The 25,692-nt window shown below is 35.6% G+C and overlaps 1 long non-coding RNA gene across 1 annotated transcript; it reads right to left on the bottom strand.

Moving 5' to 3' along the window:
• Positions 1 to 6,142: 6,142 nt before the first annotated feature.
• LOC116876733 lies at positions 6,143 to 13,546 on the bottom strand. Its single transcript, XR_004384448.1, has 3 exons — positions 13,509 to 13,546; positions 10,377 to 10,593; positions 6,143 to 6,459 (listed from the first exon to the last, which is right to left on the bottom strand). It is a non-coding gene; the product is annotated as an uncharacterized LOC116876733 (long non-coding RNA).
• Between the last annotated feature and the right edge of the window lie 12,146 nt (positions 13,547 to 25,692).

The raw sequence follows: 25,692 nt of genomic DNA, 5'->3' as shown, positions 1-25,692 counted from the left end.
GTTATTTTCCATTTGACCAAAATTAGCCTGGATTAATGGAATCTTACAGCCCTGGGAGTAAAGTTGGGTTCTGGAGAAACAACACAAAACAAACAGTAACTCTATATCTTCCCTTGGGAGAAAATGCTAGACCCTCAACACAGTCTCCCCTTCCTTGTCTTCTCCTGCACCCCCTTCCTTACTCATGGCAGAAAGTCATAAGATAAGACTGTGGCCCAAGAGAAGCTATTTCCCCACTGCCCTGTCCCCGTAAATGACCCAGAGCTTCACATGTTTTTGCTTCCATGCAGAGAACAGGGCCTGTAACCCTTCAGCCACACCAAGATCAATCCTTGTCCTTGGCAGTTTTCCCTTTTTCCTCTACAGCTGGTTTTACCTGGCACTAGATCTGCTTATATGCAATTTTTCCTTTTGCCACTTTGAAACATTTAACGAATTTCCACTAAAGTCATCAAGAGGCACAATAGCATTCTCCTATTTACAAGTTCTAAGTCAATTGTGAAAATTTCAGAAAATATATAAAAGTATAAAAGGGCAATACCACCACTACCTAGTAATAACCTTTGTTACCATTTTGGCATATTTCCTTCTAAGGTTTCATAGATATTTTTATTCTTTTTTCTTCCCAGTTAAGATCATACCAGGTGTTTATTTTTGTAGATTAAAGGAATCACATAACTAGTCTCCTTGTTATCAGTGACTGCTAAAAAGCCTAGAGTCAAAGGCACAAAATCTTAACACCATTCATGTTCTGGAAAAAACTCTCTCCTAGCTTCATTTTATGATTTTCTATTTAGATTTTTTCTATCCTACATTCCATGTTCTCCTATTTCTACATCTAATCTTTTATTATATGTATCACTATGAACAATGCTAAAGGCTTTCCTAAATAAGTATTTTTTCATCATAATCATTCTTAAGTATACAGCTCAGTAGTGTATTCACATTATGTATTCACATTATATTCTCACATTATAATCTTGCAATACTTAAACTCTATACCCATTGCATAACAACTCCCATTTCTCCCTCCCTCTAGGCCCTGGTAATCACCATTTTACTTTCTTTTTCTATAAATTTGACTACTTTGGATATCTTAGATACCTCATATAAGAGGAAGCATACAGTATTTTCTTCATGTGACTGGTTTATTTCATTTAGCATAATGACCTCAAAGGTCACCCATATTGTTGCATATTGCAGAATTTACTTCCGTTTTAAAGCTGAATAATAGTCCATTGTATGTATATATTACTTTTTTTTTGTCCATTCATCCATTAAAAGACTTTTGGGTTGCTTCCACTTCTTGGCTGTTGGGAATAAACCTGTTATAAACATGGATGTACAAGTATCTCTTTGAGATTTCCCTTTCAATTCTTTCGGGTATATAGCCAGAAGTAGAATTGCTGGAGCAAAGGGTAGTTCTATTTTTAATTTTGAGGAACCACCATGCTATTTTCCACATGATTGCTCCATTATACAATCTCACCAGCAGTGCACAAGGGTGTCAAGATTTCCCCACTGCCTCACCAACACTTATTTGGTCTTTTTGATAGTAGCCATCCCAAAGGGCAAGAGGTGTTATCTCCTTGTGGTTTTGATTTGCATTTCTTTCATGATTAGTGATGTTGAACACCCTCACATATGCTGTTGGTCTTTTGTATTTTTAGAAAAATGCCTATTCAAGCCCTTTGCCCATTTTTTATCAGGTTGTTTTTTTGTTGTTAAAGTGTAGTTCTTTGTATATTCTGGATAATAACCCTTTATCACATATATGATTTGTAAATAATTTCTCCCATTCCATAGGTTGCCTTTTCACTCCAGTGATGTGCCCTTTGATGTACATAAGTTTTTTAGTTTAATGCAATCCCATTTATCTATTTGGTTTTGTTGCCTGATTTTCATGTCATATCCAAGAAATCATTGCCAAATCCAATGTCAAGAAGTTTCCCCTATGTTTTTTTCTCGGAGTTGTATAGTGTGGGGTATTATGTCTAAGCCTTTAATCTATTTTGTATTAATTTCCATATATGGTATAAGATAAGGGTTCAACTTCATTCTTTTGAATGTGGATATCCAGTTTTCCCAGCAGCATTTATTGAAGAGACTGTCTTTATCCCACTGAATGATCTTTTTTTTTTTTTTTCCACTGAATGATCTTGACATCCTTGTCAAAGATCATTTATTTGACCATATACACAAGGGTTTATTTCTGGGTTTTTAAAATTTTTTTTACATTTTTAATACATTTTAATAATTGTTATGTTCTATTTTTTAATTTAATTTTATTTTTTCAGTGTTCCAAGAGTCATTGTTTATGCACCACACCCAGTGCTCCATGCAATACATGCCTTCCTTAATACCCACCACCAGACTCACCCATTCCCCCCACCAAAACCCTCAGTTTGTTTCTCAGAGTCCACAGTCTCTCATTCTTCATCTCCCCCTCTGATTTCCCCAAATTCACTTTTCCTTTCCCTAATGTCCCCCATGTTATTCCTTATGCTCTACAAGAAAGTGAAACAATATGATAATTGACTTTCTCTGCTTGATTTATTTCACTCAGCAAAATCTCCTCCAGTCTTGTCCATGTTGATAAAAAGTTGTGTCAACTTTTGTATCAACTGATTCATCCTTTCTGATAGGCTTTTATTCTATTCCACTTATCTGTAAATTTCTGTCTTTATGCCAGTACCACCCTGTTTTGATTACTATAGTTTTGTAATATGTTTTGAAATCACGAAGTGTGAGGCCTCCACATGTGTTTTTCTTTTTCAAGGTTATTTTGGCTATTTGGAGTCCCTTGAAATTCCACATAAATTTTAGAATGATTTTTTTTCCATTTCTGAAAAAATGCCATTGGGATTTTGACAGAAATTGAATTGAATCTATAAATTGTTTTGGACAGTATTGATATCTTAATAATATTAAGTGTTCTAATCCATGAACACAGGATATCTCTCCATTCGTTTTCTCTTTTTAAAATTTCTTTCAGCAGTATTTTGTAGTTTTCGGTGTAAAAGTCTTTTTTCACCTTGTTCATTAGGTCTATTCCTAAGCAGTTTATTCTTTTGATGCTATTATGAATGGAATTGTTTTTTAAATTCCCTTTCAGATTTTTCATTATTAGTGTATAGAAATACAACCAACTTTGTTGAGTCGATTTCATGTCCTGAAACTTTACTGAATTTGTTTATTACTTTTAACAGGTTTTTTTGTTTGTTTTGTTTTCTGTACAATCTTCAGGGTTTTCTACACATAAGATTAAATCATGTTCAGAGATAATTTTATTCTTTTCTCACTTGGATGCAATAAACAATTTTTTAAGTAGAATAAATGTGTTTCCTGTGTTATTGAGATATAATTGACATGTAACAATGTTTTCATTTTAGGTATGCAACATAATGATTTGACATATGTAAATTTTGCAAAGTGATTCCCACAATGAATTTAGTTGGCAGCCATCACTTCACATAGTTACAATCATTTTTCTGGTAAGAGAACTTCTAGGATTTACTCTTAGCAACTTTCAGATTACAATACGATATTATTAATTATAAACATCCCACCTATAAGTCATCACATCTTGTAACTGGAGGTTTGTACCTTTTGACCACCCTTACCCATTTCCCCCACTGCCCCACTGCTAGCAATCACCAATCTATTCTCTGAATCTGAGTTTGGTTTTTTTGAGATTCCTCACACAAGTGAGATTACATACTATTTGCCTTTCTGTGTCTAACTTATTTCACTTAGTGTAATGCCCTCAAATGGGCAAATGGCAGAGTTGTTGCTGCACAAGGCAGGATTCCCTTCTTTTTATGGCTGAATAATATTTAACTGTGTATTTATGCCACATTTTCTTTATCCATTCATCCATTAGTGAACACTTAGGTTGTTCCTATGTCTTGGCTATTGTAAATGGTGCTTCAGTGAACATGTGGATGCACATATTTTTTCAAGATAATGATTTCATTTCCTTGAGTCATACACCCAGAGGTTGAATTGTTGAATCATATGGTAGTTCTATTTTTAAGTTTTTGAGGAACCTTTATATTGTTTTCCATAGTAGTTACACTAATTTGCATTCTCACCAACAGTGCACAAATGTTCCCTTTTCTCTAGATCCTTGCCAAAGCTTATTATCTCTTGTCTTTTTGATAATAGATTTCCAACAGGTATGAGGTGACATCTCATTTGTGGCTTTGATTTCCATATTCCTGATGATTAATGATGTTCAATACTTTTTCATATACTTATTGGCCATTTGTATAGAGGTTGACTTATTGGAAACATGTCCAATTTCCTTATTTGGAAAAATATCTATTCAGTTATTCTGACCAGAATAAATTTTAGATACCACCACTTACTATCAAAAGTATAGTATAATCCACATCATTAAAAATATTTTTACAATGATTTTTAATTGTTGCATGAATCTATCATCTAGGTATGCCATAATTTATATGACCATTCTTCATTGTTCTATTGTTGGACATTTAGGTTGTTTTAAATTTGTTTTATAAGGAGCAGTATTCCAAAGTATATCTTTATGTGTAGTTCTTTGGTCACACTTAAGATTTTTTTTTTCTTTTATGATAGATTTATAGAAGGGAACCACTGAGTTAACAATCATGACTATTAAGACTTCTGACACATTCTTATGGGGCACCTGGGTGGCTCAGTGGGTTAAAGCCTCTGCCTTTGGCTCAGGTCATGATCCCAGGGTCCTGTGATCAAGCCCCGCATCGGGATCTCTGCTCAGCGGTGAGCCTGCTTCCCCCCTCTCTCTCTGCCTGCCTCTCTGCCTACTTGTGATCTCTCTTTGTCAAATAAATAAATAAAATCTTTAAAAAAAAAAAAAAAAGACTCCTGACACATTTTTCTAAATTGAACAAGCATAACCTTAAAAAATAATTTAATATACAACATTTGGGATATATCATATCTATCTTTTGAAAATTTACATTATATCTTATATTTCTTGATGACATGAAATGCATCATATATGTAACTTCAAATACACAAAGATATGAATTATATTTTTGATCACATTGAGCTCTTTTGTTCCTTTCCAAATCCTTCCCCTCCTTGGGGTGCTGGACAGCCAGTACCAAAGAGTGAGTTCCGATTGGTTGGCGTAGCCTACTCAAGGATTATGAAGTAGGAAGCAACTATGGGGCCAGCTTTAGATGAAGTTTTTGGGGACAGAGGAAATTTTTCATTTTTCTCAGGAGATACAGAGCAAGCCTAAAAGGCCTAATGTAGATTGAACAGTGCAGACCTAGTACAGACCTGTGATCTAAATGAGGCTGTTATTGCAATTGGGGGGCAATTGGAAAGGTGGGGAAATTGGGGACTGTCACAATGATAGTAGGATACTGCTGACATTTAGTGGGCAGGGGAGAGAAATGCTAGAGATATTGCCTGGCTTAAGACTATTTCCTAAAACAATTTTCCAGCCCCTAATGTCAGTATATCTTCCTCTGACACACTGGACTAGTTTTGTATTGATACATCTAAACTCCCAGGGCTACCCTGTATTTGTTCCTTTAATCATTAAGGACCATAGAAATGTGGAAATTCACATTCAGTGAATTCAGTGAGTAAATATCTTCAAAGTCCCTAAATATGGACCATTGAGTGTTGGGTACCTTTTTAAAATGTACTCTCCAATGATGATGACTTGAGAATAAAAAGACAAAATTTATATTTATTTAAAACCTATTGTGTACCACAAACTTTATGTACTAGTTTCTGATGGCTACTATAACAAATTACCACAAACTGAGTGACTTAAAACAAAAGATTTATTCTCTCACACTTCTTGAGGCCAGAAATCAAGGTACCAACATGTAGCAGGATTGCATTTCCTCAGAGGCTCTAGGGAATAATACATTCCCTGACTCTTCCAGCTTTTGATATCTGTAGGTATTACTTAGAGTGACTTCCCACCACCTTCAACGACCTTCTTCTCTTCTGCCTATCTCATGTTTCTCTGTCTCACTCTTATGTGGACATTTGTTGTTGGATTTAGGGCCCAGCTAGACAACCTAAGATGATTCCTCATGTCAAGATCCTTAACTTAGTTCAATATCCAGGACCCTTTTTCAAATAAGGTAACATTCACAAACTCCAAGAATTAGGACATGAATATCTTTATTGGGGGACCACCATTCAGCCCACTACACTTTACTTCCAGAATCTTAAGTTTTAAAGCAACTGTATTTCTTATTTACAAGTAAAGACATTGAAATTTAGAAAGAATAAGAATTTGACAAAAGCATCCTGGCACTTCAAGAGCTAAGATTCACCACAAGGCTCCATGATGCCTGGATCCAGTGCTGATAGGATCTGCCCCATGCTTGGTCCGTTACATGAAACTGTCCTCAGTAATGGAAAAGTCAGCCTCAGAAAACAGTGTTCACAGATGGCCTTGCATACACCACTTGTCTTGACCTAAAAGAAATAAAAGAACATTTTGCTAAATGTTCTAAACATTCTTTGCTAAAAGAACATTCAGTCTAATAGAAGAAACAATACAGTCAAGCTCTTAAAGGTGTTCTTTTCACAATCAATTCCAAATAAATATCAGTGTAACCTAAATTTAGATATTCATGCAATGTTCCCAAAGTGCCTTTTTCCAATTTCTTATCACCTAAAAAAAAAGACACTTTTCTCTAGCTCAGTCCAATTTGTTCTCTCAACATTTGTTGAGTACCTACTGTAAGTTTTTATATAACCTCCCTTGAAATCCTTCTTGAATATTTTTATTTTAGAGGAAGAATACATGTGAACTCACATACACATACAAAAGGGCATAAAGATACTCTAGCGTTCACTACATCCAGGTTATTTTTTAACCTAATTTATTGGATATTAATTTTTGTTACCTTTGCTTAAATTTAGGATATTTTAAATAGCTTTAAGATTTTACATAACTGCAAGTAATTATTTCTTTAAAAAAATTTTTTTTAAATGAAGATTTTTTTTTCCACAATTCAGATTTAGGAGTGATTTGAAACAGAATCAAGGAGTGCACATTCAGTCAAGACCATCAAAGCAATTGTAAAATAATGAGAATATTATGCTGCTTTTCTGAGACAGTTCATCCTTCTACTAAGAATAAGGTTTAAAAAAAAAAGAATAAGTTTTTCAATAGATATATATTCAGATATTTCAACTGTGATACATCTTACATAGTCAAAAAAAGTCGATAGTTTAGCATCATAGCATCTTGTAGGAAAGGGATAGATTTCCAGATAACTTTGTATGTTTGAGAAAATAATGTATCTAATGAACTTACACACAAATACCATCTGTTATTACTGATTGGAGAAACTTAGTGGAAATGCAAAAAATGGAAATGACATTAATTTGGCTATGTTGGAGAGCATCCACAGAAGAGACTCCTTAGATACTTTAAAATGTAAATAGTACCCATCGGGGGACATAGCCTCACTTCACATAATGGGTTTTCAGATAAACAAGTGGGGGAAATTTGCACTAATTCTATAGGGGCATAATTAAAAATAACTAGAAAAACCCCCATATTTTATGAATTAACTTCAAGAAAACAGACAGGGATGGATTTTGCATTTTCAGAAAATGGTGAGCATGTAGCACAGTCTTGGGATCTGAAGTCCCTAGCGATACAAGCTTCATTCCTTGTGTACCTACCAATTTACTTTAAAAAAAAGAAGAAGAAGAAGAAGAGGAGGAAGGAGAAGAAAAGAAAAAAAAAAAAAAAAGAATACACATAAAGGACTGTCTCTGGGAAAGAGAAAGCATGTGTTTAATGACTCAGTCCTTGGCAACCACCAATAAGTATCCCTATTAAAGGCAGCTAAAGAGTGTAATATATATACTGCAAATCTAGGAAAATACTAGAGTGGTTAGATAGATGATAGATAGATAGATAGATAGATGATAGATAGATACCTTATTGTGAAATGAAAAAGTAAATAGAATGACAGTCATTCTTGGCTTTTGCTACAATAATAAACAATGCCCAAATCTCAGTGGAACTACAAATACTTATCTCTCACTCACATTACATGAAGGCTATAGGTCTACAGGGCTTATGCTGAGTTTGGCTGGGTTCTACATATCTTCTTATTCTGGGATTCAGGTAATATTCATGAGAGAGAGCAGAAGTTGAGGGACAGAGCCAAATTACACAAGGACATTGTAATTTTCTGCTGGGACACAACATACTTCTCATCATCATTCCATTGGCCAACGAAGTCCAAAGTTAGTACAGTGAGGAAATATGTTGCATTAAAAGGAAGTATGGCAAAATCAGAGAGGAATAAAAAGTTGCTAACAAATAAAATAGTCTATCACACCTAAGATGTAGAAAACAGCAAAATAACATGACCAAACATATGTATTCTAAGGAAATATTATGATTATTAAACATTTGTGCAATTCAAGCAGGAAACTCCTCCAGTCAGTCTTGGCCCCAAGTTTTATGGAGTCTTAAACTTATGTAATTTTTGTGACCTTCTTTAGAAAAGTATGATTAAATACTGCTAATACAAAATTAAGGAACTTGAAGTTTAAGTTTAATTATCTTCAAAGTAAGTTCAATTTTTTCTTTAATTTAAAAAAATTTTTTTTTTCTTTAGAGAGAGAGAGTGTGTGTGTACGTAGGGGCTGGGTAGGGGAGGGGCAGAGAAAGGGGAGATAGAGAGAATCTTAAGCAGGCTCCATGCCCAGCATGGAGCCCCACACAGGGCTCAATCTCATGACTTTTGATCATGACTTGAGCCAAAATCAAAAGACCAACACTTGACCCACTGAGCCATCCAGGCACCCCAAGGTAAATTCAATTTTGTCTTCAGTTTATATAATATTAAAAAAAAAACCTTAATTTCATTCATCAATAAAATTGTAGCAAAGATATATCCTCCAAAATTTGTATTAGCACAGTCTTTATTAAGCTGGAATTCTTTTTTAACCATTTTTTTTACATTTTTATTTATTTATTTTTTAGTAATCTCTACACCCAGTTTGGGGCTTCAACTCACTACCCTGGGATCAAGAGTCAAATGTTCTGACTAAATCAGCCAGGTGCCCCAGCACAGTTCTTTAAAAATAAAATACCATAATATTTAATAGATAAATAATGTTTATTCATTTGGACCTAAGAACATAATTTAATAGTCTTCTGTCTTCTTAAGGCTGCCTAGGGCACAGACTAAAAGGAAGGTGGGAATTCTCCGAATGTCCTCCTCTGAAGAAACCCATCTTTATTTTATTTATTTATTCAAAGAATCCCAATTGGCTGCCATTGTTAAATATATTATGACCATCTCATGGTACTGTTTTAATGAGTATTTATAATTTTAGAAAAAAATTTTGGCTCTCCCCACCTCAGGAGATAACTGATGTGTAGACACAAGATTGTTACTGAGAATTAATTAATACATATTTTTTTCAGTTAAGCAATTTATTTCTTATACATTTTTATTTGTCTCATAATTTATTTCTTATAAATTTATTTATAAGCAATTTGTTTCTTATGAATTTTCCACATCCTTGATATTGTTGAAAATAATGAGAGAAATTACAGATGATGTGGTTTTCGAGCCTGGTGAGCTAAAAGTAAGGGATAAGAAGAGTGTAGAGTTAGAATATGTTGGGGAGTATGGGTAGGCCCAGATCCAGTCAGTAGGTAAAGATAAGTTGAAAGGTGGATGCCAGAAAGTCTTTTATCACTCTACTCTTTTCTTGGTGTGATAGGCAGGACAATGGCCCCCAAAGAAATCTACTTCCTGTTCCCCAAAACCTGTGAATGTGTTACCTTATATGACAAAAAGTATTTTGCAGATACGATTAAGGATACAGATCTTGAGATGGGGAAATTCCTTGGATTATCCAGATGAGCCCTACCTAATCACACCAACCCTTAAAAGCAGAGACCCTTTTCCAATAGTGGTCAGAGAAAGAGATGTGATGACAAAAGAGTCAGTGATACTTGTTGTAAAAGAGGCCCCACCCACCATGTTAGCCTCCACCTGCCAACACACTGATGTTAATCTGGTGAGACCCTTACTGGACTCCTGACCCACAGAACTGTAAGATAATAAATTTGTGTTGCTTTAATCCACTAAGTTTCTGGCAATTTGTTACTACAACAATAAAAAAATAATACACCTGGCGAAGCAAGGAAGTGAGCCACCTGATGACATAAGCAGATGGTATCTGAATTTTCAGGCGTGACTGCTCTAGGAAGATCAATTCCCTGACACTCAGCACCGTGTCCTGGTCTTTGACCCTCACCCAAATTTCTAGGGCTCCCCGAGGTACATACACTGCCACTCTGCCATGGCCCAAGAGGAATTATCTCCAACCCAGAAATCCCAGCTTACCTCCCCAGTTTCTTCAGTGTGTTTGTGAAGTGACATTTCAGAAAACTCTTAGTTTGATTATTCCGCATGAGGTAAAGCAGAAAAATACAGTTCGGCAACTCCATGGGTTACATTCTCCAGTGTGATCAAGCTATTTGCAGGGGATCAGGGAAATGATTTTGGAAGTACATTCACCTTCTACTGGTTGAGTGTTTGACAATTTGGTTTGTTCGTATTGCTGAAACAGAGCATAAAATGTTAAGTTCTTCTGTGGTCCTTGAAATATGGATATATTTGAACCGTTAAACTACATTCTGGGGCACCTGGGTGGCTCAGTGGGTTAAATCCTCTGCCTTCGGCTCAGGTCATGATCCCAGGGTCCTGGGATCGAGCCCCGCATCAGGCTCTCTGCTCCGCAGGGAGCCTGCTTCCTCCTCCTCTCTCTCTCTCTGCCTGCCTCTCTGCCTACTTGTGATCTCTCTCTCTGTCAAATAAATAAAATTTTAAAAAAAAACTATATTCTGATTAAACCCACTTAAACATTGTTGCAACAAATGCGTGTCTGTATTTTTGTTCTCAGCTGGACATTCTGCTGTGCACACAATATCTGTCTAGCTCCAAAGGGGATACTCAGGAAGAAACCATAAGAGGAACCTCTAATTAAAAACAAAGGCAAAAAATGAGTCATTTGGGAAAGTTGGAAAAAGATATAGAATATACACAAAGGCAAGGGATGGACTCATTCCAAGACATTGTTTAAAATAGTTTGAATGGAAATGGTCATTGACTGGAGGTGAGAAACAGTCACACAGAAGCTGTTATGAATGATTTTCTTTGCACATAAAATAGGCAGGAAAATGAAATCAAGCAACAGTGAAGCTGTGATAGATAAATGGACTAAATCTACTGGGGAGGAATAGAAGTCCTCCTATAGGAAGATACTTTGAAAGAATAAAGCCATTTGCCAAATAATGGAGCAGAATGATGAGCTTCATGTTAATTGATATTATAAAGTTGCTACATAATATTTTAAAATACTTTAATACATATTCTTTTTCAATAGCAAAGGATTTAATGTTGAGAAGAGTGTTTACCATCCTCACAGAGCTTAATTTCTGGATTTCAGCTGTGCATCACTAAACAAACAAAATGTAATATTAATAGAGATTTACGTTGCCCAGAATATTGACCATTTATAATATACAGTTATTAAAAGGAAGCACCAGTTTACTGACACTATTTAAATACTAGAGATTGGCAAAAGAGACAGTTATTTGTGTTCCTAAACTAGAGAGATTTATTCATGCCAACTTTCTTTCCAGTATAATCCAAGCAGAAGCAACAGAGTATATCATGTATTTCCCTTGAGATACAGCTAAGTGTTAAAAAGATCACTGGACTTGGTGCCAGGACACCTGGGTTCCCGTCCCCATTCCTCTGCTGCTGGCATTGACAATGCTAGGAGGCCTCCCAGAGCCTATCCTATACCTGAAAAACAGAGATAATGTTACCTATTTTTGTCTGATTCACAAAATGAGGTAACATGATACTCCATAGTATGACTTACATAAATATATACAGTATAAAAATCATTGAAATACCAATTTAACACACATATCCATCAGAACTTTTAGTAGAATTTTGTCAAAACTTAATCTAATGATAGTTTTATAAGCTGGTTCTTGTTCTTGTCATGAATTTAGGCTGTGTGTGTTTGCAATGATATTCTTTGCACATGAATATTGGAAAATAAAGGTGGCCTTCTCCATAGTTTTGCCTAGAGCTAGCCTTTTACCTTTGTTTCTGAGTTCTCTTGCAATTGCTCTTCATAACCACATTGTGTCTTCATTAATTCACTGATTTATTGACCAGCAAATATTAATCACTTATTATAAGTACATAGCACTATACAAGGTGCTACTCAGTAAACTCAAAGAAATGGACAGCTTGATTTTTTCCCCCTCTTCTAAACTGACTAGCTCTTTGTCTGAATTAATCAAATCAACCAGTAGGTTTTTGGCTTCCTGTAGACACAACTTAAATGTCATTTTCTATCTTGAAGCTGCTATTTTGAGTATTGGTGATGTGTAGGTGGAAAACTCTTTACTATTTAGAAATAGAGTACTATACAGTAAGGCTTATTAGACAGTTATTTTCCATTTGTAGTTTTTATTTCATTTAACCTTTTATTATGGAAAATTTTGAACATGTGTATAAGCATATAGGATAAAACAAAAAATTCCCATATACCTAACCTAGACTCAACAATTAAAAATTCATGGTCGATATTGCTTCACTTTACCCCCACCCAATCCCGCCATACTCCACATTATTTTGGCATGAACATCAGAGATTACATAATTTAATCCTTAAAATATGTATCCCTAAAGATAAGGATAGTGAAAAAATAACCACAATAGCATAATCACACTGAAAATTAATAGTAATTCTTTAGATCATCAAATATCCAGTGTGTGTTCAATATTTCAACTTTTTTATAATATTATCATTTTTTTGCAGTTTGTTTCAATCCATTTTCAAATAAGGTCCACATGTTGTGATTAGTTGTGTCTCTTAATTCAATTTAAACTTCAGTTTTCTCTACACTCCTCCCACACTTTATTTGTTAAAGAAACTGGGTCATTTATCTTGTGGTCTTTTCTATAGCCTAGATTTTACCGGCTGCCTCCTGTAGTATAATATGTTTTTCAGTCTTAAGTGGTTTCCTGAGTATTAGTATAGAACTGTGCTAACCAATATAATATCCACGTTTAGTTTCTTTTTTAAAATAAATTTTTCTGAAGAAAGTTTGATTTACAGAAAAATGTGAAGATTGTGCAGAGTTCACATGCAGTTTCTCCTATTACTAATATCTTTATTTATTAAGTATTTTTAAATCCCAGGAGAGTTACCATACACTCATATTAGTTTCAGGTGTACAATATATTGATTCAACAATTCTATACAGTATTCATCAGTATACAGTTATCATCATGGTGAGTGTATTCTTTAGTCCCCATCACCTGTTTCACCTATACCCCCATTATTAATGTCTCAAATGAAGATGATTAATTTATTATAATTAATAAACAAATATGGATATGCTGTTATTAAATAATATCCATACTTTACTTAAATGTTCTTAGTTCTTACCTGCTGTTCTTTTCCTCTTCCAAGAACTCCTCCAAGAAACGATATTACATTTAGTTGTCATATCTCCTTAGGCTCCTCTTGGCTATGACAATTTTTCAGATTCCTTGTTTTTGATGACCTTTACTGGATTCTTGAAAAGTACTGGTGCATTATTTTGTAGAATGTACCCCCGTTGGGGTTTGTTTGATGTCTTTCTAATGACTGATCTGGGAGTAAGGACTTCGGAGGGGAAAACCACAAAGGTAAATTATCATTTTCATTCTATCAGAGGTACATACAATACAGATGATTTATCACTACTGATGTTAACCTTGGTCACCTGGCTGAGGTAGTATTTGTCAGGCTTCTCCAATATAAAGCTATTCTTTTTCTCCTCTTTCCATAGAGTTCACTTGGAAGGATCCAGCAGTCAATCTTTCTGTGTTGTTTCCTTCTCTGTAAAATCAGTTGTTAAGGTAAGTTGGCATGGGGTGCCTGGGTGGCTCAGTCTGTTAAGCATCCAAATCTCAATTTCAGCACAGGTCATGATATCAGGAACGTGAAATAGAGCTCCACATAGAACTCTGCTGAGTGTGCAGCCTGCTTAAGATTCTCTCTCTGCCCCCCCTACTCGTGCTCTCTCTCTCTCTCAAATAAATAAATAATAATTTTTAAAAAATCCTCTCTCTTCCTCTTCCTATGCCCTTCCCCTGAACTCAACACGTGCTCACTCTCTCTCAAAAAAAAGATAAATTCTCTCATGTTTATAGAACTTAATATGTATTCTATATGTATGTATAGAATATATGAATATCTACATATATTGACATGTAAGTGTAATATATGTATGCACACAAGAAATAGCCCTTCTAAATGTTTAGTAACAATTGTCCCTTTCTTATCTTTAACAGTATTATATTTCCTTTCTACGTACTTTAATATTACATTTCTTTAGTAATAGTCAATTAAGGTAAACATTTTGTTAATTCAGACTGACCTCACCATCCAGTCCAAAGTAGTGGAATTTTGCTGTAGTTAATGTTTTCTCTGAATCAATACTGGAATGAAAATATTTTGATATATATTAATGAGTTTTTCTCCTTTGCATTTCTTAATGTGTGACCTATACTCATTCTGCCCAAAGCATTAGGATTATATTATAGATGGAATGCAAAAGTAAAGAGGGTTTTACTAATCAGCTTTAAATATCCAAGGCAGGGGTTTTGATTTTGAGCAATCAGCAGTCACAATTTCAGGGACCAGACCAAGCACTCAACTATAGAGACCAGTGAGGGTCCACTGAGGTCACCCTCTGAATCCAAAGCCCCTTCTCATCACTCTTCTACCCACCAGCACCCTTCACACAATGTCATAATAATATCTTAGAGCTGAGTAAGGAGAAGCAAGAGAAAATCTCATATAATTAGCATTCGCCCAAAAGGGACAAGCATGCCGAAAAAAGACTGATTAAACCAACATAAATTCAGTTACAGTGACTAAAAATTTAAAACATACTATATACAGGAACACGGCAGGGATGTCCATTATCACCACTGCTATTCAACATAGTACTAGAAGTCCTAGCCTCAGCAATCAGACAACAAAAAGAAATTAAAGGCATCCAAATCGGCAAAGAAGAAGTCAAACTATCACTCTTTGCAGATGATATGATATTATATGTGGAAAACCCAAAAGCCTCCACTCCAAAACTGCTAAAACTTGTACAGGAATTTAGTAAAGTGTCAGATATAAAGTCAATGCACAGAAATCAGTTGCATTTCTTCACACCAACAACAAGACAGAAGAAAGAGAAATTAAGGAGTCAATCCCATTTAAAATTGCACCCAAAACTATAAGATACCTAGGAATAAACCTAACAAGGAGGCAAAGAATCTATACACAGAAAACTATAAAGTACTCATGAAAGAAATTGAGGAAGACACAAAGAAATGGAAAAATGTTCCATGCTCATGTATTTAAAGAACAAATATTGTGAAAATGTCTATTCTACCTAAAGCAGTCTACACATTTAAGGCAATCCCTAACCAAAATCCCATCCATTTTTTTCAAAGAAATAGAAAAAATAATCTTAAAATTTATATGGAACCAGAAAAGACCTCGAATAGCCAAAGGAATATTGAAAAAGAAAGGCAAAGTTGGTGGCATCACAATTCCAGACTTCAAGCTCTATTACAAAGCTGTCATCATCAAGACAGTATGGTACTGGCACAAAAACAGACACAGATCAATGGAACAGAATAGAGAGCCCAGAAAGAGACTCTCAACTCTATGGTCAACTAATCTTCGACAAAGCAGGAAAGAATGTCCAATGGAAAAAAGACACCCTCTTCAACAAATGGTGCTGGGAAAATTGGACAGCCACATGCAGAAAAATGAAATTGGACCACTTCCTTACACCACACACGAAAATAGACTCAAAATGGATGAAGGACCTCAATGTGAGAAAGGAATCCATCAAAATCCTTGAGGAGAACACAGGCAGCAACCTCTTCGACCTCAGCCGCAGCAACTTCTTCCTAGGAACATCGCCAAAGGCAAGGGAAGCAAGGGCAAAAATGAACTATTGGGATTTCATCAAGAGCAAAAGCTTTTGCACAGCAAAGGAAACAGTTAACAAAACCAAAAGACAACTGACAGAATGGGAGAAGATATTTGCAAACGACATATCAGATAAAGGGCTAGTATACAAAATCTATAAAGAGCTTAGCAAACTCAACACCCAAAGAACAAATAATCCAATCAAGAAATGGGCAGAGACATGAACAGACATTTCTGCAAAGAAGACATCCAGATGGCCAACAGACACATGAAAAAGTGTTCCACATCACTTGGCATCAGAGAAATACAAATCAAAACCGCGATGAGAAACCACCTCACACCAGTCAGAATGACTAAAATTAACAAGTCAGGAAATGACTGATGCTGGTGAGGATGCAGAGAGAGGGGAACCCTCCTACACTGCTGGTGGGAATGCAAGCTGGTGCAGCCACTCTGGAAAACAGCCTGGAGGTTCCTCAAAAAACTGCAAATAGAGCTACCCTATGACCCAGCGATTGCACTGCTGGGTATATATCCTAAAGATACAAACGTGGTGCTCCAAAGGGGCACGTGCACCCAAATGTTTATAGCAGCAATGTCCACAATAACCAAACTATGGAAAGAACCTAGATGTCCATCAACAGATGAATGGATAAAGAAGATGTGGTATAACAATGGAATACTATGCAGCCATCAAAAGAAATGAAATCTTGCCATTTGCGACGACGTGGATGAAACTAGAGGGTATCATGCTTAGCGAAATAAGTCAATCGGAGAAAGACAACTATCATATGATCTCCCTGATATGAGGGAGAGGAGATGCAACATGGGGGGTTAAGGGGGTAGGAGAAGAATAAATGAAACAAGATGGGATTGGGAGGGAGACAAACCATAAGTGACTCTTAATCTCACAAAACAAACTAAGGGTTGATAGGGGGAGGGGGGTTGGGAGGGTGGGTGGGGTTATGGACATTGGGGAGGGTATGTGCTATGGTGAGTGCTGTGAAGTGTGTAAACCTGGCAATTCACAGACCTGTACCCCTGGGGATAAAAATATATTATATGTTTATAAAAAATAAAATAAAATAATAAAAAGAGAAGATGTGGTATATATATTCAATGGAATACTATGCAGCCATCAAAAGAAATGAAATCTTGCCATTTGTGACGATGTGGATGGAACTAGAGGGTTTTATGCTTAGCGAAGTGAGTCATTCGGAGAAAGATAAGTATCATATGATCTCCCTGATATGAGGAAGTGGAGATGCAACATGGGGGGGTTGGGGGATAGGAAAAGAAAAAATGAAAGAAGGTGGGATCGGGAGGGAGACAAACATAAAGGACTCAATCTAAAAAAACAGACTGAGTGTTGCTGGGGGGAGTGGGGATGGGAGAGGGTGGTGGGGATATGGACATTGGAGAGGGTATGTGCTATGGTGAGTGCTGTGAAATGTGTAAACCTGGCGAGTCACAGAACTGTACCCCTGGGGATAAAAACACATTATATGTTTATTAAAAAATTTAAAAATTAAAAAAAATAAAATTTAAAAAAAGCATACTATGTAGTAGGTAAGAAACAGTAAACCAGTTATGAGAAAAAGGTTATTAAATTTGCAACCCTGTTACAAATGGAAATGGCTTTCAAATGACAAATGTTTTGCCTTCCCTGGATGCTATGAGGATCAGCTAATGGGAAGCCACTCTGGAATGTGAGAGTGCTTACTGAAGGCAATGATAACGACAATTGCACACATGGCTCCAAGTATGCGAGAGTTGGGACCAGAGAAACAGCAGATATATCTCAGCTCTGGGCCAAGAAGCAAGGGCATAGACATGAAGCCAAGTTCAAGACAACTACCTAGTATCAGGGAAAAGGGACCAGAAGTCCACAGCTGTAGATTTAGCTGAGAAGTTGTGGAAGGGGAGCCAAGTGGGAGTGGAGGACCAGTTCTGATTACAACTTCCCTATGTGGGGAAGCAACATGGAGGCAACATTCTCCAGGAATGACATAGGGCCTAAGGCTAGATGATATATTCCTTAATTAAATTTATGATGAAAAAGACTAAATATCTAATAGCAGATTCGCTAAAGATATGCACCAGAGGGTGGCTCTTAGTCCCATGGGAAAAGTCTTGATTAAAATTAAGAAACACTGGGGTACCTGGGTGGCAAAGTTGGTTAAGGCTCCAACTCTTGGTTTTGGCTCAGATGGTGATTTCAGGGTCATGAGATTGAGCTGCAAGTTGTGTGCAGAGTCTGCTTAAGTTTCTCTGTCCCTCTGACCTTTCCTCCACTCATGCTCACTCTCTCTCAAATAAATGGATAAATCTTAAGAAAATAAATAAAATATCAACTCTGATACCCTGTGTCTTTTGATTAGGGCATTTAGCCCATTTACATTCAGAGTAACTATTGAAAGATATGAATTTAGTTCCACAGTATCGCCTGTCAAGTCACTATTTCTGTATATTGTCTGTTACTTTTGGGGTCTCTCTTCACTTAAAAAATCCCTTTTAATATTTCTTGCAAGGCTGGTTTAATGATCATAAATTATTTTAGTTTCTGTTTGTCCTAGAAGCTTTTTATCTCTCCTATTTTGAATGACTTCTTAGCTGGGTAAAGTATTCTTGGCTGCATATTTTTCTCATTTAGCACCCTGAATATATCGTGCCAGTCCTTTCTGGCCTGCCAGGTCTGTGTGGATATGTCTGCTGCCAGTCTAATGTTTCTGCCATTGTACATTATAGGCCTCTTGCCCTGAGCTGCTTTCAGGATTTTCTCTTTGTCTCTGAGATTTGCAAGTTTCACTATTATGTGTCAGGGTGTTGACCTATTTTTTATTGATTTTGAAGGAAGTTCTCTTTGCCTCCATAACTTAAATGCCTATTTCCTTCCCCAAATTAGGGAAGTTCTCCAATATAATTCACTCCAATATATCTTCTTCCCTCATCTTTGTCTTTCCTCTTCTTCTGGGATCCCAATTATTCTAATATTATTTCACTTTATGGTATCACTTATATCTTGAATTCTCCCTTCATGATCCAGCAGTTGTTTCTCTCTTTTTCTCAACTTCGTTTTTTTCCATCATTTTCTCTTCTATATCACTAACTCTGTCTTCTGCCTCATTTATCCTAGCAGTTAGGGTCTCCATTTTTATTGCATCTCATTAATAACATTTTTGGTTTTTGACTTGATTAGATTTTAGTTCTTTTATTTCTCTAGAAAGGTATTCTTTAGTGTCATCTATGCTTTTTTCAAGACCAGATAGTATCTTTATGATCATTATTCTGAACTCTACTTCTGACATCTTACTTATATCCATGCTGATTAGGTCCCTGGCAGGCCGTACCACCTCTTTTTCTCCTTTTAGAGGTGAGTTTTTCTGTCTTGTCATTCTGTCCAGAGAAGAATAGATGAATGAGAGAACAAAATACTAAAATAGCAGCAATGACCCCAGAGAAATATACACTAGGCAAATCAGAAGAGACCTGAAAATGAAAAAAAAAAAAATTTTTTTTTAAAAAGAGAGAACACAAACAGACAGTTGAACAGAATAGAACAATACACTAGGTCTTGTGTGCACTTTGGTCTGTTTGTTAGGAAACTAGATCCAAAATTGAAAAGAAAGAAAAACTTTTATATGTACAAAAATAAACTTAAATATAATGAAAAATAGAATGGAACTGTAAAAATGAAAATTAAAAGAGAAAAAGAAAAAAGGAGGCAAAGGCTCTGTACTCAGAAAACTGTAGAACACTCATGAAAGAAATTGAGGAAGACACAAAGAAATGGAAAACTCTTCCATGCTCATGGATTGGAAGAATGAATATTGTTAAAATGTCTATGCTACCTAGATATAGCAATCTATACATTCAATGCAATCCCTATCAAAATACCATCAACATTTTTCCACAGAGATGGCACAAATAATCCTAAAATTTGTATGCAACAAAAAAGACCCTGAATAGCCAAAGAAATGTTGAAAAAGAAAATCAAAGCTGGTGGCATCACAATGCCAGACTTCAAGCTATATTAAGCAATCATCAAGACAGCATGGTTTTGGCACAAAAACAGACACACAGATCAATGGAACAGAATAGGGGACCCAGAAATGGACCTTCAACTCTATGGTCAACTAATCTTTGACAAAGTAGGAACTAATATCCAGTGGAAAAAAAGATAGTCTCTTCAACAAATGGTGTTGGAAAACCTGGACATCCACATGCAGGAGAATGAAACTGGACCATTTCCTTACACCTTACACAATGATAGATTCAAAGTGGATGAAATAACTAAATGTGAGACAGGAACTCATCAAAATCCTAGAGGATAACACAGGCAGCAACCTCTATGACCTCAGCCACAGAAACTTCTGGCTAGACATGTCTCCAAAGGTAAGAGAAAAAACGCAAAAATGAACTATTGGGATTTCATCAAGATAAAATCTCTGCACAGCAAAAGAAACAGTTGACAAAACCAAAAGACAACCAACACAATGGGAGAAGATATTTGCAAATGATATATCGATAAAGAGCTGATATCCAAGATCTGTAAAGAACTTATTGAATTTAACACCCAAAGAACAAACACTCCAATCAAGAAATGGGCAGAAGACATGAACAGACATTTTTCCAAGGAAGACATACAAATGAGCAACAGACTCATGAAAAAATGTCCAACATCATTTGGCATCAGGAAATACAAACCAAAACCACAATGAGATACCACCTCACACTGGTCAAAATGGCTAAAATTAGCAAGTCAGGAAATGACAGATGTTGGCAAGGATGTGGAGAAAGGGGAACCCTCCTATTCTGTTGGTGGGAATGCATGCTGATGTAGCCACTCTGGAAAACAGTATGGAGCTTCCTCAGGGAGTTGAAAATAGAGCTACCCTATGAACCAACAATCACACTACTGGGTATTTACCCCAAAGATACAAATGTAGTAATCCAAAGATGGCACCTGCACCCCAATGTTTATAGCAACAAAGTCCAAAATAGCCAAACTATGGAAAGAGCCCAGATGTCCATAGAGAGATGAATGGATAAAGAAGATGTGATATCTATATCTATATCTATATATAGATATATAGATATAGATAGATAGATAGATAGCTAGCTAGATAGATAGATAGATAGATAACAGAATACTACTCAGGCATCAAAAGATGAAATCTTGCCATTTACAACAATGTGGATGGAACTAGAGGGTATTGCGCAAAGCAAATAATTTACTCAGAGAAAGACAATTATATGATCTCACTAATATGTGGAATTTAAAAAACAAAACAGAGGATCATAGGGGAAGAGAGGAAAATATAAAAAATATAAAATCAGAGAGGGAGACAAACCATAAGAGACTCTTAATCATGGCAAACAAACTGGGGAGGGGGGTGGGGTAACTGGGAGATGGACATCAAGGAAAGTACATGATGTAAAGAGCACTGGGTAGTATATAAGACTGATGAATCACTGATCTCTACCTCTGAAAATATTATTATTTATGTTAATCAATTGAATTTAAATTTGAAAAATTAAATTTATAAATTTAAATTTTTTAAAAAATTAAATAAATATATAAAATAAAATTAAGAATCATCTTTGTAGAGTAGAGAAATATGAGAAGGTTAAATCATAAAACTAAGTGAAATCAGGATTATTCATTCATGGGAAGTTTTCCCAAAGCTTCAAATTGAGGAAAGAAAGTCTTTGCAAGAATGTGGGAGGGAGGGGTTCTTGGGTGTCTCAATTGCTTAAGTGTCTGCCTTCAACCCAGGTCATGATCCCAGGTCCTGGGATCAGGCACCAAGTCAGGCTCCCTGAAAGAATGCAGGGTGGGGTAATAGATTCAGGGATTTTGATGGACTATATGTTAATTCATTTATATGTATGGCACCTAGTTGATGCTATGGTCTTTGATAGGTAATTAAGATGTCCTTGCTAATAATCCAGTAGGAAAAGATAAGTCAACAGACCTTTAAAAAAATAAGTCAAGAACAAAAACAGATAAGTCAATAGACCTTTAAAAAATTAACAATAATGGAGGATATAGGAAGAACACAGGGAAAGATAGAGGAAGAACACAGGGAAAATGATATTTTTAGTCTAAACTATCCAGTGTAGTACTTAATTGATTAACTATCTCAGAGCATATTTATTGAGGGCCTACCTTGTGCTAGGTTGTACTAGAAGATATACAAGTGAATACGGGATGTCAAAAGAAAGCTTCTTGAAAACAGTAGTATCTATGTTGGGCAGTAGCTAAATGAACAAGTGTGTGAAGGTTCTCAAGGCTAGGGAACAGCAGGCAATGGCACCCAAAGAACAAAGCAACATTCTTTGCTAGGTCAAAGTCCCTAACAGAAGAAAATTGCATCCTGGGAGAACTAAGAATGATTCAATGTGACCTAAGAACAGGTGGGAGGAGTGGGGGTGAATAAGGCAGGAGATGGGAGCTGAGACCAGATGGTAAAGCAGACCAAAGGAGCAGGGAGAGGAGGATGGATGCATGAGCTATTCATCAAGTACAAGTGACAAGGCTTGAGGACTGAGTGGACTTCAGGGCAGATGAAGCACCAGTCAGAACTCATCCAGTTTTCTGTCTTAAGGAGCTAGTGTTGCAATTTACCTGGGGAAGCTGCCCCAGAGACACACTGAACAGGTGTACAGCTAAAGGCACAAGGAGTTCAGCTGGAATGTGCTGAATTTGAGATTCCCATGAGAACTCCAAATGAATCCCTGGAGAAGCAGTTGACTGTTGGGCTCTGGGCTTCTAAAATGATATCTAGACTGTAGATGCAAAGCAGCATAATTCAAGGTGCCTAACTGTTGAAACATAATGTTCATGTTCTTCTCTTTTCTTCAATAGAGCTGTGTAAATGATTTTTATTTTTCAAAGTTCACACCATAAAAACAAAGTCTTGAAACAGAAGTATGAATCAAGAACATTATTTCTAATATTAAACATGTATTTGGTATGTTAAAAAGAAATCAGTTTACTAATCTAAAATGTTGAGGTGTTTGTGTGAAATGTTTTCTAACAAAATTATAAAATGTATGTTTAACTTTATTGTTCTCTTTATTTTACTCTCACAATTGAAATACTTTAATTTTTCTAATTTCTTATCTTTGTTATTAGAGTCTGGATGTAGTTTTTTAAAGACACAGTTCTAACTTTAATCATTTCTTTCAGTATTCTATTCATTTGTGAGGTCATTTCTGTTTCAAATTTTTAGATTTTAATATTTTCATTGAGATATAATTAATATATATAATATTCTGTAAGTTTAAGTTGCATATGAAATCATTTCTTTTCTGTGTACCTTTATCCAAATACACATGAGCACTAAGATTTTTATAGTATTTCACTGTCAATAAATTTGGAAAATACTAGCATGGTGCCACCATGATTGGCATGGCTGGGGCCTAATTTATAACTTTGTAGTAACTTGTGACTTAAACTCACCAAATTGCCATACACTCAAAATGTCTTTGATTTGGAAATGCTAATCATTGTCTTTCTCTCAGCAGAACTGGTTGGGTTGAAGAGAGGGCTCCAAGCCTGACCAAGAGACCCATTGTGATCACTGCCTTTGTCCAAAGCTGGTGCTGCTTGACTGTGAGCCTAGTATCGATTAGGTCAAGCTCTTACTGTTCAACATGCTCAGCCTTCATCACGGATTTTTTACTGGATGCAAATGGAATAGTTGGAGTCAGAGAGCTGCCCTATGTAAGAAAACAATTACCTTTCCATGTGTGAGTTTCTGTTCCAAGGGAATTGTGACATAAACTTTGCATTTGAAATCTGTTTACCACACAAAATCCACCCAAAATTATTGTTTACCACAGGTATTCATAGCTTGGCTAAGTCCCAGAGAGTCAAAACTCTCTATCAAGGCCAGTTCATCACTTGTGAAAGATGAGTTTGGTAACTATGAGTATAGATGTGATATGAAATAGGCATGAAAATACTATTTGGAATTTCTATTTTAATTCTAGATGCCAGCAAAAATTTGAAATTGTTAAACATTGTATAATTGGCAAAACATAACTTCTAGATCAACCAGCCATATTCACACAACTCTCTAAAAACCAGGAGAAAGTCCCAAAAGAAAGAGAAGAATTGGAGGTTAATGGTATTTTGGAAGTGTGGCTTACTTATCAGAAAAGAGATATTTTGTTTTTACTTTCCTACATTAGTTGGAGACAACTGATATTTTCTGACTTCAAATTATTTACATAAATAAAATAGAAGACTTGGTCCATATATGTCAGCATTGCATTTACAGTTAAGACATTTGTTTGATTTAAAGCTGACTTCCCTGATGCATGTAATCAGATATATTTGTATGTAAACAGTTAATGTGAAGTGGACTTTTGAAATCACCCATTTGGTTCAATGTAGACTGACAGACTGTTTAAATAATGTTCTCTAATGAAAGTTTTTAGCTTGAATTACCCAATGTGGTATCTAGTTGATCAAATATCTCCTTAATGTCTATTTCCTGAAGGCCTACCATGTGGTAGGTTGTATGAGAGGATACAAAGGAATGTGAGTCACCATCCCCATCTTGAAGAACTTATATCCCAGCAAGATAATAACAATATATACATAAACAGCAGCCATTTATCCTTCAGGAAAGGGCATGATAAAGACCAATGATACACTGAAGAGAGAGTGAGTGTCATGGAAGTTCAGAAGAAGGGAAGATGATTATGGGTTTGAAGATCTAGAGACAATTCTGAGAGAAAAACTTCAGGCTTCAGACTTACAATTCTCATTATTTACTGAAAGATAATTCTAAGTGACCAAAATGTTATCTCTCACATGAGCCCTCAAACATGTTTGGGCTGTGAATCTCTATTATGAAATTGAATATGTCATGCTGTCTATTTTCTAATGGTTTTCATCCCTAAAGTTTTTCAGTTACCAGTTAAAACCTAACAACAACAACAAAAACAAAATTAGTTGCATGACTACGTATCTCCAGGTAATGTATTTATTTAAATTTATAGTTATAAAAATGAGTGGACTAAGAAAACAAGGAGCCTTATATTTGAGTAAGAAATTTTATAACTCTTCATGATAATGCTGCTACTTAAATCTAAGGGGGAAAATGTGACCAGATTGTCTTACAAGAATACATTAATTTACTGTCCATTGAGTTTTCTTCAAATTCACAAGACCTCATTTCTCACTTAGGAATTATTATGAGCCAGAATTACTATTCTTCATACAAACAAAATAACCACACTTTAAAATGTTCAAAAGAAGTTTTCTTTTTCTAACCTAGGAAGACCCTAATGGATCAGATTTTCCCCTGTTCTAGTTAAGTATTAATTTCTGGCCAAAGATTCTGTCATAAAGGCTGAATTTGATGTATAGAAATTCAACTGATTTAGGTTTAGCTGAAGGTTAAAAAAGAAGAAGAAAAAGAAGAAGAAGAAGAAGAAGAAGAAGAAGAAGAAGAAGAAGAAGAAGCAGCTATATAAAGGAAATGATAGTGTAATTTTAAGAAGAATATTTATAGCTGTGGGAACTAATTTATTCTTTTAAACTGGCTCTGTATTTTGAATTGGCCTAAAATAGACCAGCCCTACTAAATTTATACTGGATGATTGTTCAGCTGTTATATATGTGCAG

Source organism: Lontra canadensis, unplaced genomic scaffold (genome assembly GCF_010015895.1).
Source record: "Lontra canadensis isolate GAN:19392208 unplaced genomic scaffold, GSC_riverotter_1.0 scaffold47, whole genome shotgun sequence".
NCBI classification, from domain to species: domain Eukaryota; kingdom Metazoa; phylum Chordata; class Mammalia; order Carnivora; family Mustelidae; genus Lontra; species Lontra canadensis.
Note: the sequence above shows the minus strand (reverse complement) of the source record. Positions and strands in the feature narration are given on the sequence as shown.